Source organism: Leuciscus leuciscus (genome assembly GCF_965113295.1).
Source record: "Leuciscus leuciscus genome assembly, chromosome: 16".
Classification (NCBI taxonomy): domain Eukaryota; kingdom Metazoa; phylum Chordata; class Actinopteri; order Cypriniformes; family Leuciscidae; genus Leuciscus; species Leuciscus leuciscus.
Window position 1 is genome coordinate 40854252 of NC_138740.1, and position 20298 is coordinate 40874549.

Here is a 20298-nt window from a genome sequence, read left to right on the forward strand (position 1 = left end):
TTGGGGGTTTCAGGATTTTTTTTTTGACCAAAGTTTGTATAAAGATGATTCTCACCTATGTTATGAAGGATATAACGGAATGAATTGATACACCATTTTACTTTATGCAATTATGTTGCCATAAATTAATATTCACATTCAATGCAATGTATCAATACTGTATCTAATTTGCACATTAATGTGTTCTTGGAGCAACATTTAATGAAAAAAGAAGTGTAATAATTGGAGTAATAATTAGCAACATTTTAATAATAATATCGGTAACACTTTACGGTAAGGGTACATGAATTATCATGAATTCATGTATAAATTCATGCATGAAATATGCATTCATTCATGCATTAATATCTCATGAATCATCAGGAACTAACACGAGTTCAACGTTTTTCATTCATGACTTCATGCATGAACAACACCTTAATTAAAACATTAACTAAGATGAGTACATCATCATGAATTATGATTTATTACGCATGATCATGATGTTTTCTTTGTTTACAAAAAAAATTGGTCTTTACCACCCATTGTGGATAAAGCTATGGTTATGGTACATGAATCATCATGAATTCATGCATAAAAAAGCATTAATTCATGCATGCAAGACTACTCTTCGAATTATTAAAGGAATGTACAAAAATCCACATTACCTAATGCATGCATACAGGCTAGAAAAGTATATCAATTAATGTGAGAACTGTTTTCCTGAAATAGCCTGCAGGGAAGTGGACAGACCCCAAAATTGGCCAATCACAGCACATAACATACAAATTCTGTTAGCGTTCAAATACAGTAGTCATCATTAACTAAGCATTATCTATCAATGACTTCATCATGTGTGTGGCCCCTCAACTAAAGTGGTGACTCGGTCCTTTGAAAAAATCTTCAAGTTTGCAGTTTTCTCCGTGACTTCAAATGTACTGATACACATGTGGGTGCTCTCCACAACTACAGATTCCCCTGTCACAGACGCTCAGTGGATTTGCACTAAAAATAACTTCATACGCAAGCTTATACCTGTGAACATGAGAACGGAAAAACACACACACACACTGCATCGAGTCTACACACTGCAGACGAGTAACAACAGCAAGATTACAGAACAAATCGACATAAACAGAGAACACACACATCAACATATACTAATGGTTACACTTTATAATAATGTTCCTTCATTAATGAGTAACACACTATTAAAATTCTATAACTACTATTAACTAACAACAAACTCTGATTAATGAATAAGTATAGCGCTCAGTTAAATGTGTTAGTTCACTATTAGCTAATTGGGGATATTTAATAAAATTTTATCAATCAATAAATTCCTCTTGAAACAAACTTTGTTGTATTATTTTAATTTAATACTGTGAAGCTGCTTTGATACAATCTGTATTGTGAAAAGCGCTATACAAATAAACTTGACTTGACTTGACTAATCAATAACAATATTTTTCATCCCTCACTGAAGACTAAGAACTGAAAATAATGTATAATCGAAACCCATAGTAATGAATCAAGTGTTACTACATCCTTCTAAAGGAACGTCTCGGTTACATATGGTAACCCTCGTTCCCTGAGGGAGGGAACGGAGACGTACGTCGTGGTGAACGACGAATAGGAATCTCGCTAGAGAGGCCAATCTACTTCGAGTGAAACTAAAACAAGCCAATACACATTGGCGTGCAATCATTTGCATCAGCTGCGCAGCCTCGCAGCGCGGGTATTTAACGAGCAGCTGGTGTGATTGCACTTCAGTTTTTTGCTGAGGAGCCAAGCCTGAAAAGCTGGTCGCCCCGGCGGGTAGCAGCAGATGTGGCGACGGGACGTAGGTCTCCGTTCCCTCCCTCAGGGAACGAGGGTTACCATATGTAACCGAGACGTTCCCTATCGTCCGGTCACTACGACGTACGTCGTGGTGAACGACGAATAGGAATCCCTAGCAAAGCGCCACAGCTGCTGCACCCCATCCAGCGCCCCTTGTAAGCCTCCTCACCTTCTTGCCTGGAAGGACGATAGGAGAGGGCTTACACCGAGAGTATCCGTCACTGTTGTTCCGTTATAACCCATACAGTGAGATTATTGGATAACACTGGGAAAGCGTGCCCGAACTGAGGGAGGGGAACGCTGCGGGAGCCACATTCTTAAGGAGAGTTATGTGGGAATAGACATATGGACTAACCCGAGGGTTGTACTGCATATGAGTAATGGGTGACTTAGCCCAAGGGAAAGACACGGGCTTCCATTAGGAGCAGCCGTGGAGAATATACACATATGGGATCCCCGTAGGGTCACACATATGGGACCCAGCCTAGACCCGGTTCTCAAGGATTCAGCGGACAAGGCCTGGCACCGGACACTCCGCCATGTCCGGGCCGAGGGTGTTTGGAGGACTCAACAGGTTTTGACTCTGGAGTAATAAGGTGCACAGTAGGATGCAGCAAGCCGACAGAGCCGGTACTCACAGTGCTTCTACCCGTTTAGGGTGAGAACACGGGAGGACACGGGCTCTACACGTAGGCTATAGAATCTAGCGAACGTGTTAGGTGTCGCCCAGCCCGCAGCTCTACAGATATCTGTTAGCGAGGAGCCACGTGCCAGCGCCCAGGAGGATGCAACGCCTCTCGTGGAGTGTGCATGCAACCTGAGCGGGCAGGGCACGCCTTGAGCTTGGTAAGCCAAGGCGATGGCATCCACTATCCAGTGGGCCATCCTCTGCTTGGAGACAGCCTTTCCCTTCTGCTGGCCTCCGTAACAGACAAAGAGCTGGTCTGAGGTCCTGATGCTTTGAGTTCTGTCCACGTACATACGCAGAGTGCGAACGGGACAGAGCAAAGCCAGGGCTGGGTCTGCCTCCTCCAGGGGCAGCGCTTGCAGGTTCACTACCTGATCTCTAAAGGGAGTGGTAGGAACCTTGGGCACATAGCCAGGCCGGGGTCTCAGTGCAACATGGTTGTCACCCGGCCCGAACTCTAGGCACGATTCGTCGACCGAAAATGCTTGCAGGTCCCCTACCCTCTTGATCGAAGCCAGTGCAATCAGCAGCAAAGTCTTCAAGGAGAGAAGCTTTAAGTCTGCTGACTGCAAAGGCTCAAAGGGAGCATCCTGAAGTGCTCGGAGCACCAGGGAAAGGTCCCAAGAGGGTATGGAGGGGGGACGAGGAGGATTTAATCGTCTCGCCCCCCTAAGGAACCTGACGACCAGGTCGTGCTTCCCAACTGTTTTGCCATCTATGTGGTCATGATATGCTGAAATAGCAGCAGCATGTACTTTAAGGGTGGAGGGAGACAGCCTTCGCTCCAACCCTTGCTGCAAGAAGGAAAGCACTGACCCTATCGAACATCTTCGGGGGTCCTCTCTACGGGAGGAACACCACTCGACGAACAGGTTCCACTTCAAGGCGTACGCACGTCTCGTAGACGGCGCTCGCGCAGAAGTGATGGTGTTAAGTACCTCTGGGGGTAAGTCACCTAGAACCTCCGCATCCCGTCCAGGGACCAGACATGGAGTTTCCAGAGGTCCGGACGCGGGTGCCATAGGGTCCCATATGTTCTCACGCCGTCTGCCGCCGCTTCCGTTGATATCGCGGATGAGGAAGCCCTGCTGGGAGAGGATGATTCCTGCTCTATCCTGGCGTCAGGCAGTGAGGATTGGGCGGGCTCTGAGGACCCCGCGCCCCCTGCCCGCACTTCGTCAGGCAAGAGAGCTTCCATCGAGACGGAACTCATGCGAGTACTCGCACAGGCCGCGGCGAGCCTCGGCCTCGAGTGGTCTTCGCCTGAGCAGCCCGCTCACAACCGGCTGGATGGATTTTTCCTGCCTGGGGAGCGCGCTTCACCTGTGTCCAGACCGGCGCCTTTTCTTCCTGAGTTACACGAAGAAGTCGCCAAGTCCTGGAGCGCCCCCTATTCTGCTAGAGTGCGTCCTGCTGTTTCTTTGGCATTCTCCGCCGTTGACGATGCCAAGAACAAAGGATACCTCTCGCTGCCGCCGGTTGAAGAGGCGATAGCGGCCCACTTATGCCCGCCCTCCGCTGGACGGCGCGCTAAGCCGGCCCTACCCTCTAAAGCTTGCCGCACGACGTCGAGCTTGCTCCACCGCGCTTTCTCCGCCGCCGGGCAAGCTGCGTCAGCGTTGCATACCATGGCAACGCTCCAGATCTTCCAGGCCGATCTCCTCCGTAAGCTGGATGAGGAAGGACCTGACGCGATCTGCGTGCCGGACTTAAGGAGTGCCACGGACCTCGCCCTTCGTGCTACTAAGTCCGCAGCGCAAGCCATTGGACGGACTATGGCTTCTCTCACCGTGTCTGAGAGACATCTATGGCTGACGCTCTCGGAAATGGCCGAGTCTGAGCGCACCGCGTTCCTCGACGCCCCGCTTTCCGCCGCAGGCCTCTTCGGATCCTCCGTCAAAGATTTCGCGGAGAGATTCGCAGAGGTACAGAAAGCGTCTCAGGCTATGAAGCACTTCCTCCCGAAGCGCTCCAGCTCTGCAGCAGGCCGTGCGAAACCGTCTGCTCAGAGCTCACAGCCACAGCCACCGTCCACCGCCTCCACTTCACAGCGCCGCCAGGCCAGAAGCGCGAGACCGCGCTCCCGCTCATCCGGTCGCCGCCCCGCAGGACGCGGCCCGCGACCTAAGGTTACGGTGAAGCCCGAGGCCCCGAAGTCGTCCTAGCACAGCTAGGAAAACGACGGTGTTCCAGTCCCGCTGCGGCCGGACTCACACCAAAGCTATTCGCTCGTCCAGTTCCAGAAAATGTGACTGTTCCAGTGTTTTCTGCAGCCAACAAGTCGGTTCTGTCACCCGCTTGCCTGCACACAAATGCCGTTTTCACGGCTACCCAGATAAATCCCCAAAAGAGCGTATTTTCTGGTGTCCCGGCCACGGCCGATGGTGTTTCGTGTGTAGTAAGAATGCCCACTGCCCAGTGCCCATCCCTACACATAGGCACAGCCTGTCACACAGGGCTCCCGCACATAAAACCGACTCAGGTCGGTTGCGCTTCAAACATGGTGAATGTGCCCACTACCCAGTGCCCACTAACACCACGTTATGCATGTCTCACGGTTTCTGTAAAAACGAAACCAAAGTGCACTCGCTTCACGCAAGCGAACGATGTTTTCGGTGTGATAAATGTGCCCGCTGTCCCGCGCCCACATCCACACATAGACATGACAGTTCCCACGGGAACCGCCCAGCCATCCCCCTCGCGGTTAACCACCGTAGAGGAGTCGAGCGCGGGCAATCTGCCCGCTGTCATCAGCGCGCCCCATGCCTCAAATGTCACGAGCGACACGCTTGTGTTACAGCACACAGAAGCTTCTCCATCGCTGAGCGAGCGGAGCGCGCTTCGTATTCGACCCCTAGCTATCCATGCAGACGCATGGGCAAAGCTGCCCGGGGTTTCGAAGTGGGTGCCGAAGTGGGTGGTAGTGGCGCAATGGATAAGACACATGCCTTTGGTGTGAGAGACCCGGGTTCGAATCCACTGTGAGACACCAATGTGTCCCTGAGCAAGACACTTAACCCCTAGTTGCTCCAGAGGCGTGCGACCTCTGACATATATAGCAATTGTAAGTCGCTTTGTATAAAAGCGTCAGCTAAATGAAATGAATAAATGTAAATGAACATTATAAAAAGAGGCTATTCGCTGCAGTTTCGCCGACGCCCTCGCCGCTATGTGGCGCGCGTCGAGACCACGGTAAAAACAGAAGTAGCACATCTACTTCGAGCCGAAGTGACGAAACTATTGAGAAAAGGGGCCATAGAACCCCTCTCTCAAGATCAGAGCGAAGGAGGGCTATACAGCAGATACTTCCTGGTACCGAAAAAAGACGGGGGTCTCAGACCCATACTAGATCTAAGGCAACTGAACAAAGTGCTTGTGAAGCGACAGTTCAGGATGCTCACGACCAGGCAAATCCTTGTGCAGATTCGCCAAGGAGATTGGTTTGTGTCAATAGATCTGAAAGACGCGTATTTTCAAATACAGATAGCGTCACGTCACAGGCGATTTTTGAGATTCGCCTTCGAGGGCCAGGCATATCAGTACACAGTCCTGCCGTTCGGTTTGTCCCTAGCACCCCGTACATTTACGAAGTGCATGGACGCGGCGCTCGCACCCCTCAGAATGAGAGGCATGCGAGTGCTGAATTATTTGGACGATTGGCTGATTCTAGCGCAATCTCGCGCAGTGCTCATAGAACACACGACCATTTTACTCGATCACCTCGAGGATTTGGGTCTGAGTGTCAATTGGGCGAAGAGCTCCCTGTCACCCAGTCAGAAAATATCTTTCCTGGGCACAGAACTGGACTCACTATCCATGATAGCGCGACTATCACAACAGCGCGCGGTAGACATTCGACGCACAGCGAACTCTTTTCGCTGCGGCGCGTCTGTCCCGCTCAAAAGATTTCAGAAGATGCTAGGTCTCATGGCCTCAGCATCGTCAGTACTCCAGCTGGGTCTGCTCCGCATGCGCCCGCTGCAGTTTTGGCTGAAAGCGCGAGTCCCACGCAAAGCGTGGGCATCCGGTTTGCTTCGCCTCAGGGTCAATCAGAAATGCGTTACAGCTCTGAAACCCTGGAAAGCGAACGACTGGTACCAATCAGGTGTAAGCCTGGGGACTTCCTCGAGGGTGAAAGTGGTGTCCACGGACGCGTCCACCTCGGGATGGGGAGTGCTGCTCGAGGGCAGACCGTTCTTCGGCCAGTGGTCAGAACGGGAGAAGCTCCTGCACATAAACTGCCTCGAAATGCTGGCAGTAGACAACGCGCTGACGCATTTTTGTCCCCAAATAAAAGGTCACCACGTCTTGGTCCGCTCGGACAACATGTCTGTGGTATCCTACATAAATCGCCAGGGCGGCATCAGATCCGAGAGACTGTACAGGCTGGCAGAACGCCTCCTGGTATGGGCTCAGTGCAACCTGCGCTCGCTCAGAGCAGCGCACGTGCCAGGGATCATGAATATAGGACCAGACAGACTGTCCAGGAACAATGTTCCGGCAGGCGAATGGTCCCTACACCCACAGACAGTCCAACTGCTGTGGAAGAAATTCGGCAGAGCGGAAGTGGACCTGTTTGCGTCTCAAGAAAACGCTCACTGTCAAGAATTTTTCTCCAAGAGCAGGAGCGCGCTGGCCCATGTGTGGCCCCGCCGCCCGCTCTATGCTTTTCCCCCCGTCTCTCTCCTGCCTCAGGTGATAGAACGGATCAGGGAAGAAGGATGCTCAGTACTGCTGGTAGCACCGTTCTGGAAAAACCAACCTTGGTTCCCAGCCGTGATGCAGTTAGCAAGTACTGCCCCGTGGCCAGTACCAGTGAGGAGAGATCTCCTCTCACAGGCCCGCGGCTCGATCTGGCATCCTCACCCGGATCTATGGTCCCTTCATGTCTGGGCCATCAACGGGTACATGTTGGACTCCCTAAAGGAGTATTAAACACGATCACGCAGGCTAGAGCTCCGTCTACAAGACGACTCTATTCTTCGAAATGGTCAGTGTTTTCGGGCTGGTGCACAGCCCGTGGTGTGTCACCCACAAATTGTGATGTGACGGAGGTGCTTTCCTTCCTACAAGAGCTGTTGGATGGGGGCAGGGCCCCCTCCACGCTCAAAGTTTATGTGGCGGCTATAGCAGCGTTCTCAGAAACAACGCTTGGTCAGTCAATAGGAAGGAACGATTTAGTCATCCGCTTCCTTAAAGGAGCTAAGAGACTGAATCCTCCCAGACCTCCCTCAGTCCCCGTATGGGACCTTTCTACGGTTCTGGAAGCCATGAAAGGTGCGCCATTTGAGCCTTTACAGTCAATCGATTTGAAACACCTGTCTTTCAAAACGGTGTTTTTGCTGGCTCTCGCTTCGGTGAAGCGCATAGGGGATCTGCACGCGCTCTCTGTGAGCGCGGCGTGCATGGAGTTTGGGCCCAATGACTCAAAAGTTATACTCAAACCTAAGCACGGTTATGTTCCAAAATCCCTCAACACACCGTTTAGGGCGCAGATTATCTCTCTGTCAGCCCTACCGGTCCCTGATGAGGAAAGAGACGCGAGCCTCCTTTGCCCAGTCAGGGCATTACGAGCTTATGTGTCTCGCTCGTCTGTTTTCAGACAGACGGAACAGCTCTTTGTTTCGTTTAGCGGATGTTCTAAGGGACTAGCCGCGTCGAAACAGAGCCTATCCAGATGGATAGTTGATGCTATAGCGCTGGCATACGCCTCCAAGGGCATGCAGTGCCCTTTGGGTGTCAGAGCGCATTCCACAAGAGGCATGGCCTCTTCGTGGGCTTGGTCGAGTGGGATTGCCTTGCAAGATATTTGTATGGCGGCAGGCTGGGCCTCCCCGTCTACATTTATAAGGTTTTATAACCTAGAGGTTCCCGCCCTGCAGGCCAGGCTGCTGTCGGTCTAGACTACCAGTATCATCTGACCTGATGCGTTCAGCTCAGAATGCTGCGTTTACTGAGCACAGCTCAATTTTCGACAGTTTAAAGCTGGGCAAACTGTGTAAGACCCACATTTTTTCCCATCTGTTCAGGCCGTACCCCGCCCTGTCTGTATGATGAAATTTGCGTCCCTTCGACGCTACTTTATGTGGAAAAGTGAGGCTGCACCCCTCCTTCTTCCCGGACTCTCTGTGAGTTCACTGAGTGTTTGTGCACTATATGTACCCCGGGCTTTCGCCCTTGGGTCTTTGGTGTCAGATCTCAGCACGCACGGCGTTTTACACTGGGTCCCCTAGCGTAAGATATCTTACGCAGTACGAGAGACCTCTCGTAAGAGAACGTACTCGGTTACTAACGTAACCTCGGTTCTCTCTAGAAGAGGGAACGAGTACTGCGTATCTTGCCGTGCATGCACACGCTCTGGTTGCTTCGATGATGAAAAACCAGATAATAGCTGCCTGCGAGCGATATTTATAGGCCTAGACCACGCCCATTTCGGCGGGACGTGACGCAGCGGGCGCGAAGTGCCCTGATTGGGTCTGACGTCACGCCAGGCCTCGCTCGATAGGCTGCTGCAGTTGCCGCAGAGCAGCCAATAGGCGCGCGAGCTGTCTCGCCTATGTCTGCATTGCTGCTGCAACGCGTTTTGCATTATTACAAAATTAAGGATAATTTTTGGCTTCAATATCTCGCGGAAAAAGGATTTTCCCCTAGCGTAAGATATCTTACGCAGTACTCGTTCCCTCTTCTAGAGAGAACCGAGGTTACGTTAGTAACCGAGTACGATTTCACTTGTAAATAATTCACATTTACACAATTCAAATTCAAATCATATTGTCATATTTTAAGCTCCATTAAAGTGTTACTAAATCCATCGGAATGAATTATATCCAAAATCTTACAAAAATATCTTAAGCTTATAATGCTTTCAGTCAATATTAAGTAGTTTTGCTTTTCACTCTAGAATACTGATAATAAGAATACAAATAATGAATAGACCCTTTGCAAACACGTGACCACGACCACGTGACGACGCCATGCTGGACGGCAAAATCACTGGACGCACAGGCCGCGCAGTAGTAGACGAGCGGGAAGTTTGATTAGTTTTAGATTAAAATTTAAAATAGATAACGTTACCACTAAACTCCATGGCTTCTTCTATTGAGGAAGTTGTAGTGCCGTTATCGGTCGAGGTTGGGCATCTGGTAGGTGCTCACAAAGAGCGGTATTTTGAGAAGTTGGAGATAGCAGGTTTGGATACCGACCCTTACCTTCTTCCTACCTCAGTTTTCACGGACCTCATTAAATCGCCGAGTCTGCCCGACTTCGGCCCACACGATTTGTACCACTATGTGGTAAACGGGGTATCCCCATACACTGGTGCTGATCTCAAAGCTTTTAAAAGTCTGGATGCTTACCAGTTCTTTGTAGCTGGCTGGGTTACAGGTACGCGATGCTACGCTAACGGCGGGGGGAGGTACCTCATAATGGCAAAGGTAAGACATCAATATGGTTTATTTTGTATTATTACATGGCTTGGTTGAATTCTAATGTAGAATGCGGTGTGTTATTTCTTGATAACAGACCGCTGCTAAGAATAACACACCATTGCCATGAAAAACAGAGCGATGCGATGGACGCAGGATTCTAACCGTAGAGACGGAACGGACTATTTTCTTTATATTTTCTTTATCCCTTACTTAACATCTATTCTTTACTTAAGTAAATATTTATATAACACATAGCCTATGATTTTAGAGGACATGGTCGGCCGTGGCTTTTTAATGGATGCCTGGACGCATCCCAGCTCTGGGAAGTGCAGGCATCAATTATCGATCACATGTTAATCCATGCAGACAGTAAATCACGGAGTGTCTGATCAGTAGTAACCACATATAATTGTAACATCTAGAAATCTTCTTATCTGTGATTATATTCGCTGTAGCCTATGTTAAGATTCTACCAGTTAATCACAGCAAAGTGATTAAGATGTATTCACAAGGTGCATTTAATGTGTCACTGCAGCATTAACAATAACATCACAATAACATTCATGTAAAAATAATGTATCTATGCCACTTTCTGTATTTGTAGGTGACGGTGCATCATAGCCAGTAAACCACGTTACATCTAGCCATCTTCTTATCTGTGATTATATTCACTGTAGCCTATGTTAAGATTTGACTAGTTAAACACAGCATAGTGATTAAAATGTATTCACAAGGGGCATTTATGGTGTCACTGCAGCATTAACAATAACATCACAATAACATTCATGTAAAAATAATGTATCTATGCCACTTTCTGTATTTGTAGGTGACGGTGCATCATAGCCAGTAAACCACGTTACATCTAGCCATCTTCTTATCTGTGATTATATTCACTGTAGCCTATGTTAAGATTTGACTAGTTAAACACAGCATAGTGATTAAAATGTATTCACAAGGGGCATTTATGGTGTCACTGCAGCAGTAAACAATAACATCACAATAACATTCATGTAAGAATAATGTATTTATGCCACTTTCTGTAATTGTAGGTGCATCACAGCCAGTCACTGTCTGAAACCCAACTACAACCATGGGTATCTTTGAAGAAGGATGGGACAGTCTTGTGCGGCCACTGTACATGTAAAGCGGGCCTGGGAGAGGTGTGCTCGCATGTAACAGCTCTGCTGTACGCAATAGACTCTGCTGTTAAACATCTGGAAGACAAAAGCTGCACTGATGGGCCCAGACAGTGGGGACTTCCTCCTTTGAAAGCGGGCAAGGCTTTGTACGAAGAGGGATCGGGAATTGATTTCTCAAATCCTGCCAAAAAGCGTTGTGGTGTAAACAACCAAAGCCATTCAGGTTGTCCATCTGTGAAAAAAGTGGGTGTGTCTGCAGCAGCTATAGAACAATTCTACAAGGCTCTGGATAATGCAACTCCAAACCCTTCAGAGAAGAGTGGTATCCTACGCATATTGCCGCACTACTGTAAACAGTTTCAACCAAAGGTGGTGTCTCTGGGTCTACCACAGCCCCTGACTGAGTTATACAGTGCTCAGAACCGGAAGCTGTCTGCCTCGGACCTTGAGAAAAAATGTGATGCGGTATTCAATGATATGGAAGTCACACCAGAGCAGGTATAGTCATCCCTCTTAATCTCATATGACTAAAATGTGCTTGAAGGTCATGTCATTAATTTCATCTTCTATAATTTACAATGTTGTAGGCAGTAAAAGTTGAGGAAGAGACACGACAACAGGGAAAGTCAAGGCTATGGTTTGACATGAGGGCTGGTAGGGTGACAGCATCTAGGTTCAAGTCAGCTGCAAGGACAGACCCTACAAATCCTTCCAAATCCCTAATTAGGCAGATCTGTTACCCTGACCTATGCAGATTTTCAACAGTTGCAACCAGGCATGTGTGACAATGACACAAACATACAGTTACTGTTTTTAATTTCACCATAGTGTAAGTGAGTAAAGAAATTAGATGTGCTTTGAACTGTTATGTTTCAACTATGGAAATGTATGCAATACATGTTGTGTTCTAATGTAGAGGGTCCCTGCTTAAAAAAAAAAAAAAAAAAAAAAAACACAAGACAAAGAAATGCATTTATCATTGGAATATTTATTACAGTCAGTATTACAAATTATCAACATTAAATTGCAAACATGATGACAGAGTGCATCCCTCAATCTCTTTGAGTGCCCTTATCTATTTTTAATCCCAGGTGTATGGTGTAGGTCCTTTGCCTATTTATTCATAATGTTCCTGTTATATTTCATTTACACCTTTTTAAACTACTCTGTGATATCTGTGTGATAGAATGTGATACAAGAGAATATTATGTGCTATTAAGATTAGGCCAATTTTGGGTACTGACATCTATAGTACCTATAGTTCTTAGGGAAATGAGAGAACAAATCCAATGAAAAGGGCACTCAAAGAGTTACGATGACTTAACATTATTTTTCTAATTTTCAGATGGGGATGTGAACATGAACAAAAAGCCAGAGAGACGTATGAGGCTTACGCTGCACAACAGCATCAGGACCTAAGTGTTCGTGATGCCGGTCTCCACATTGATACCTCCCGTCCCTACCTTGGAGCATCTCCAGATGCCTTGCTGTCCTGCTCCTGCTGTGGCGATGGTATTTTGGAAATCAAGTGCCCACACTGTGCCAAAGACACCGGAGTCCTCAGTGCCACTGAAAAGAAACATTTCTGCATTGAGAACACAGATGGTACACATGCACTTAACAGAAATCATCAATACCACTACCAGGTGCAAGCCCAGTTGTTTGTGACGAAGCGGAAGTTTTGTGACTTCATGGTGTGGTCTACATCCAATTTTTTTGTACAGAGAATTTTGCCTGATGCTGACTTTTTTACAGAAGCAGTGCAGAATGTTGAGGCCTTCTATAGGTCAGCCATTTTATCTGAGTTATTGGCCAAGACATATACATGCCCAGATAGACTGCTGTCAGACAAAACACAGTCCACAGACTCACAAGAATTGGAGGAGTAGTAGGGCGTTGTTCAAAACATGAAGTGAATTACTAGAAATGACTTTGTAAATTATAGTGTGGTCTAGACCTACTCTATTTGTAAAGTGTCTCGAGATAACTCTTGTTATGATTTGATACTATAAATAAAATTGAATTGAATTATTTAGTAAGATTTGCCAGTGTGTAATTCTACATACATTTAATATCCTTTTATAAAGGACAACAGCATAGTCAAAAGTTTGATGGCTGGTTTATTTTACAAAAACATCTTTCAACACGTTTATAAAAGCCAACCTAAATTACATAATGTACACTCATATACAACTTCTTTTATAACGTTTGTCCTGCATGTTTCAATTTAATACAAAGTGTGAATGTGTTAAGGGAACTGACACATGACAATTTTAAGAGGTTTATAAAACAGCAGAGTGACAGCTTAATTTTGGTTAAACTGTGTGATGTAGACACAATACTGACTAAATAGGAGACCTTGATAAATGCTCTACTTTTCCCGTTGTTTAATACTAAAGCGCAAACCGGTGATTACATCTCAATCAAAAATTTGACCCCTCTGCAAATTCATCCACCATCATATGTGTTTGTTGTTCAAGAGACCGATGATGAGTCACCAGGACCCACTGTACACACCATCTTACATTACACAGCCACTAGCCTGATACATAACTTCAATAATAGTATATAATAAATAGTATACAATAGATGGTCTTAAAATAGCTCTCATCCACAAATATGGGTTCTATGCAACTACTAACTTATAACTGTTACATTTCAGCTGATTCTAATGGATAAGTAAACAATTGATTGTTAATGTACTGGTACAACTATTTACACTTGGAATTGTTACTCAAATAAATGTGTTTAAAGGGATACTCCACTTTAAAATGAAAATTCTGTCATCATATACTCACCCTCATGTTGTTTCAAACCTGTATGAATTTCTTTCTTCTGCTGAACAGAAAGGAAGATATTTAGAAGAATGTCAGTAACCAGACAGTTTCGGGTACCATTGACTTCCATAGTAGGAAAAAATATATACTATGGAAGTCAATGGTACCAGAAACTGTTTGGTTACTGACATTCTTCTAAATATCTTCCTTTCTGTTCAGCAGAAGAAAGAAATTCATACAGGTTTGAAACAACATGAGGGTGAGTATATGATGACAGAATTTTCATTTTAAAGTGGAGAGTACCCTTTAACTTTGAAACCTCTCTGTTAAAGAATAACAGTTTTTTTCAGCTAATCAATTGGCACCACTGAGGGGCACAGATTCGTCAGGGCACAAGCCACTCTGACTATTTTGTCAAGAGAGGTGAACTCTTCTTCTTCTGATGACTTAATCAGAAGACTAATGGGCACAGGTCCATGCAACATTCTGTACTTGGATCGTGCTTGACCAATTACCCTCTCAACATGTATGCGGACTGCTGCAAGTTTTCTGGAATCTTCCAGTTCAACAGCGCCCAGCTGTTTTTTCCCCCGTGTAAAGGCAGGAGTTTCAACCCTTGCACAGTACAAGCCAACTTGTTCCTGAATCCTAAAGCCACGGTCTGCTAGGATCAAGTCTCCTGGTAGGAGATTATCCAAAAACCCACTGTTGGCTGTAATGTGAGCATCAGTTGACCGCCCACCCCAGCCCTTGGAGATGAAGGAGATTATCCCTTGTGGAGTTATACCTATTAGGTATTTTATGGTGTTGTGCGATTTATACTGAGAGTATGTCTGGGCCCTTGCCTTCAAATCTTTTGGTCTGTCAATGGTAATTTCAAAACAGTCTATTACTGACATGCATTGCTTGAAAGACTTTCTGAAACACATTGGCAGAGATGTTTGGACATCATCTCTGTCAGGCCATACCACACACACAGGTACCAAGTTGTCATTTAGTATATTAATGACATTTGTAAAAACTCTTGAAATTGTAGACATATGAACACCAAACAGATATGACAAAAAAGCAATCGGAAGGTTAAGCCTGATCCTCATTAATGTCAATAGTAGCTGGTGGAAGATGGTGATGTTTGCCGTATCCTTAAGTAATGGAGTTACCAGATCAATCATTGCCATAAATACTTTATAGTTGGGCAGTCCTGTAAAGGTTTTAAGTTTGTCACTGTTTTCAAAAGTGCTCTGTTCCAGATCTGAGGGCTTCAGCTTCTCCTTCAGAGCAAACGTATCACCCCGGAGTTGCTGACACTCAAATTCAAGAGACTCAATGTAGTCTGAAGTAAGGTTGGTTTGGCACATTGCATCACATTTGCCACTAGTTTCACTGATACTAGCCTCTTCTACAATCTCCTCTTCAACCTCTCGTAACACATTCATCTCAGCTGACAGATTGAGGAGTGCCCTGGCAGCTTCATGTTTGGACGACGCCTGACGCTTTTTTTTCTTCATTGCCTCTCTGACCTCATACTTCCCTAGACTTCCCAGGGCTCGCCGCTTCGCAGGGGACTTGGTGTGCGCAAACACTGACGGCACATAATCAGGGGATAAAGGGTCATCACTCTTCTGTCCTGATAAAAGAAATCATCTGCCTGAGTACCACCAAGAGGGAGCTTAGAACCATGGTCCCAGCCTATAACTATCCTGACACATCATCCATTTTCTATTTGTAAAGTAAATAACTGTTAAATTACAAAAACAACCTCTGGATGGGAAAAGGGTAATTTACAATCACTTTGAATGCAGCACGAGGTCTGCTCTGTGTTGGCAGAGGAATCCTCTAACGTTACATTGAAACACAAACTTGTACACAGTTTTACCTGTCAGCATTTTAACCATTTTTATCCAGCTGCTAGCTAACGTTACCTGCTGTCAAGTGTAGTGTTAAATAGCCTCACATGCGGCAATTGCCTCTAACGTAAATTTATGAGCATCAGAGAGAAGCATAGACATTTAAATGGCACCAAAATCTCCGTTGTTATTTGTGTCAGATCCAGATGACACTGTTAGAGACGGGTGATCAGTGTATTCCTGACATTAAGCTAGCTACGTTTGTGAATGGGTAGACTGCACAGCCCTATCACGCTAGCTGATACTTGCTCATAACATAGCTAACTTAGGTTACTCATGTTACAAATGACAATTTGACTGGGTCTCCATCTGGACAAGGATGACGGTATGGTATTACACAAATGAAGTACACGTAACTGGGAAATACATTAATCTTACCTTGTAAAAAATGCTCGCTGCAAATCCTGGAGTACTTGGAGGGCTGCCAGTCCTTTCGGCTGATAGCAGCAACCCATCGCTGCCTTCTCTCCCCATCAAATGGTATTCGATAAAAAGATATATTGGCTTTACCCTGTCTATTAGCACAGCCCACGGCACAACACGAAATAACCATTTTATTACAAGAACGAACACAAACACGTACTCGTTTGGCTTGCCGTCCGTCTACAGAATAGCTCTTCCGCCGTCCGTCATGGCGTTCAGAATTCGCGGGAGTAGAGCGTGACGTCACGTGCAAAGGGTCTATAGTTCCTTTAGAAGGATGAAGTAACACTTGAGTCTTTGATAGAGGGTTACCGTTACCTTTCATTATATATTATACATTATTCATGATAATTATGAACCTGTAGTTCTCTGGGAGGAATGGACAAAGTAGTTATTGATTATTAATAGTGAATAACCACATTCAACTGAACGCTACTCACTAATTCTTTAACCACAGTTTCTTGTTAGTTATTACTAGAATGTTAATAGTGCGTTACTCATTAGTTCCTGTGTTAGTCATTAATGAAGGAACATTATTATAAAGTGTTACCGTTCAGCTCATACTTAGAAGAGAGAGGTTTTGTGTTTTAAAGACGTCTAATAGCCAAACAAACACGGCCCAGACGTCTAGGCTAACACAAGGCAACATTTGGGCTGTCAGTGAAAATTTTACAGATTTCTAACATTAGCACAGGAATAGATCAGGCTATACACACACACACACACACACACACACACACACACACACACACACACACACACACACACACACACATAGAACATGTCAGAGAAATTAAACCAAACCTCTTGTAATCACTGTAGACTTTGCTGAAATGATGGAATATCAAACCTCTCACTAGTTATTTTGGCAAAAACAACATGTAACCAAATTCAAGGTTATTTAGGCTAGTAGTCATGTCAAAGCAATAAGTAATCGAGTTTTTTTTTTTTTTTTTTTTTTACGTATTAATTAACTTAAAGAAGTGACATGAATGAATGAATGAATGAATGAATGAATGAATGAATGAATAATTCAAGACAAGAAAGTTCTGATGTCATGATCATTATACCTGCCTATAACTGCTGCTGTGTCTGCCAGTGTTTATCATTCAAACTGCAAAGTGTTGCAAAACGTTGCAGGATATTTTGCAAATAATTTATTTAATTTGTTTATGTAAAAGAGTAAAGAAAAAGTTCAAACTTTTTTTATTTCAAGGTATAGCGGAGGATCTTTCCAAATTTTAGATAAGACCCGCCCTCTCCACTTTTTGAAAAGTTTGATTGATTCACCAGAATGATTGACAATTAGGAGGACCAATAGTTTAGACTACCCACCAGGAAGTAAAACATCCTCCGCTATACCTTTAAGTATCTATTTTTTTATTAAGTATTTATTTTGTATTAATAAATAACCTCATTGTATTAATTTATAATGTAACATTATAGCATGACATTTGTGTCAATAATCGTCAAGCACAGGTGACTCCGTGTGGTGGGAGGGTGACACACACACACAGAACTGTGACACACACAGAGAACTGTGACACACACACACAGAACTGTGACACACACACACAGAACTGAGACACACACACACACAGAACTGTGACGAATGTTTTAGATCTACTTTACACAAACAGGAAGTCGTGTTAAACTTACACACAGTTTGTTTCCTCAGTTTGTGTGTGTGAGGATGTGTGTGTGTGTGTGTGTGTGTGTGTGTGTAGAAGAGACCCATTTGGTCTGATCTGATCTGAGTCAGTATCTTCAGGAAACTCCACTTTCTGAGTGTGACAGTTCTCGAATGACACAAATGACAGTCGGATGTTCTGAGTTCACACACTGCCATTTGCCAAAGTATACTTTATTGGATTTGAAATATATTCCCTTTTTCAATAGTACATTGCAAATTAAAAGTATATTAGCATCATGCTTTTACCTATTTTCACAATACAACTTTTAACACACTTTAAAATAATTGTAGCCTACTCTAGTGTATTTTCTAAAGATATTTTTTTTGCAAAATATACTTAAATTGAAAGTTCTGTTTATTTATTTATTTTTTTAAAGTGTATGTATTTGCACTTTATTAAAAATTTAGGTATATATTGAACTTGTGCTGGAAATGAACAATGCATTGAGAGTGTGCTGATTTTACATTCATTACAAAAGTATACTTTCAAAACACACTATAGTATACAATTACACTTAGTATTTTGTAGTATAGGTAAGTATTATTTGTTTATTAATGTGCATTTGTTATTGACGACACAGTGTGCAATTTAGAGTATTTGGAATAAGCCAAAGGTATTACTGAGCTTTTTACTCAAATATAACACGTATATTGCTTGTAAGTTTCGTAGACACTCGTAATGAATTTGTAATGTACTTGTAACACAAATAAATCACACTTTAATATCACTAATCATGCATGTAATTAGTCTCTACACAGCCATATACTTAAAGTAGTATTCTTGAAGTTGTTCCAATTTAGTAGCCTACACAAAAGTACACTAAACACACTTAAAGTTATGCTTTAATTTAATTACATCTACTCAGTGCAAAATTAGTTGTTTCAAAACAGCACACTTCAAGTTAACTAATCATTAACACACTTGAAGTATCCCGATAATTAGTCTGGCTGCAAGTATACTTAGCATTTTATTTATTTATTTATTTATTTATTTATTTATTTATTTCACCAGGGAAAGTCTAGTAACCATGTTTGTTTGGTTTTGGTGGATTTGTATAACCACAGTTTTACCACAAATGCCATGGTTAAACTATGGTTAATTTTGTGGTTACCATGGTTTTCATCTTGATGGTTTTCAATTTTCATGAGGGATGTGATGAATTAGAATTTAATATGAATTAGAATGAAAAAAGACACGTTAGCCAGAATTGAATTGCATGCAGTTGAGATGGTGGTCTAGTGGGTTAAACCACTGAACTGGTAAATCGAAGGTTGCTGGTTTGATCCCAGCAGTCACCACCAGTGTGTCCTTGAGCAAGACACTTTACTCCACGTTGCTCCAGGGGGATTGTCCCTGTAATAAGTGCACTGTAAGTCGCTTCGGATAAAAGCGTCTGCCAAATGCGTAAATGTAAATGCACCCTCTTGTTTATTGGTCCACATGCAGGACTCAGATTCAAACCCTCTCTAACACACAGCAACATAGCTACACACTTCATAATCACGAATATTTCCAAACGTATGAAATAATTACATATGCAATAGGTAATAATGGAACACAACAATTCGTTTACTAGAGGATTAGCAATGTGAATTATTATTTGCATAGACCCTCCCCGGTCAACATCTGACTCGCTCCAACTTCACCAAATACAAGTCAAACATTGCACATTGTAACAAATGAATGATCAACCATATAATAACGCACGTATACATCACTTCAGGCAAACGTTTCTGAGTCAATAGTTGTCGCCTCAGGGTCTGATTTAATGGGTCTGGTAATTCCACGTTTTTTTTATTTTTTTTTATATATATATATATCTTAACTGTTCTGTTTTAGCTAGACTTAAAAAGTATGTGCTTGTCATTTTGTTTCAACATCTGTGATTTAAAAATCGGAAAAGCTTCAGGACCGGACATGCGCAGAGTCATTGCAACGCGTTCGTTATCATTTACTTCCTTCAAATGTTCTATAACCCTAACAGATCATCAGGATCACATTATAGATTATAGAAATACCAAGAGTTCACTATAAACACGGAGAGTCCGCTTTTAGCTGTTAACAAATCACTGGTTTAATGTTGAGAGAAGTCAAGAAACTGTATCTGGCAGTGAACAGAATAATGAACTCTTCCTGAACACTCAGTCACATTAAAGATTTACAGCGTCGAGTGCAGGAGCAAAGAAGAGGAACACTTGAACATCTGTGTCCTGTTTAACCGTTTAACTGCTAAAACACACATTGGTTTAGAGATACTGAGAGATACTGAGAGAGGTTTGCCACATCACGTGTTGCGCAGAAATCTAAAAAATACTGTTTCCGATAACCTATATTCTTAAGGGTAAAGAAGACTAATTTATTATATCACTAATTTTTTGCTTATATCTCGGATATAAACAATATAATAGAGGAGGAATAAAAT

General features: G+C 44.0%; 2 long non-coding RNA genes across 3 annotated transcripts in view; one reads left to right on the plus strand and one right to left on the minus strand.

The window, feature by feature from the left end:
• Positions 1 to 20298, minus strand: part of LOC309477044 — a 199131-nt gene that overhangs the window by 147833 nt on the left and 31000 nt on the right. The gene's annotated exons all lie outside the window — the stretch shown is intronic.
• LOC309478429 lies at positions 9458 to 13110 on the plus strand. 2 transcript variants are annotated; one of them, XR_014198986.1, is made up of 3 exons: positions 9458 to 11573; positions 11663 to 11850; positions 12421 to 13110. It is a non-coding gene; the product is annotated as an uncharacterized lncRNA (long non-coding RNA). The 2 variants fall into 2 exon arrangements; XR_014198987.1 differs by lacking the exon at positions 11663 to 11850.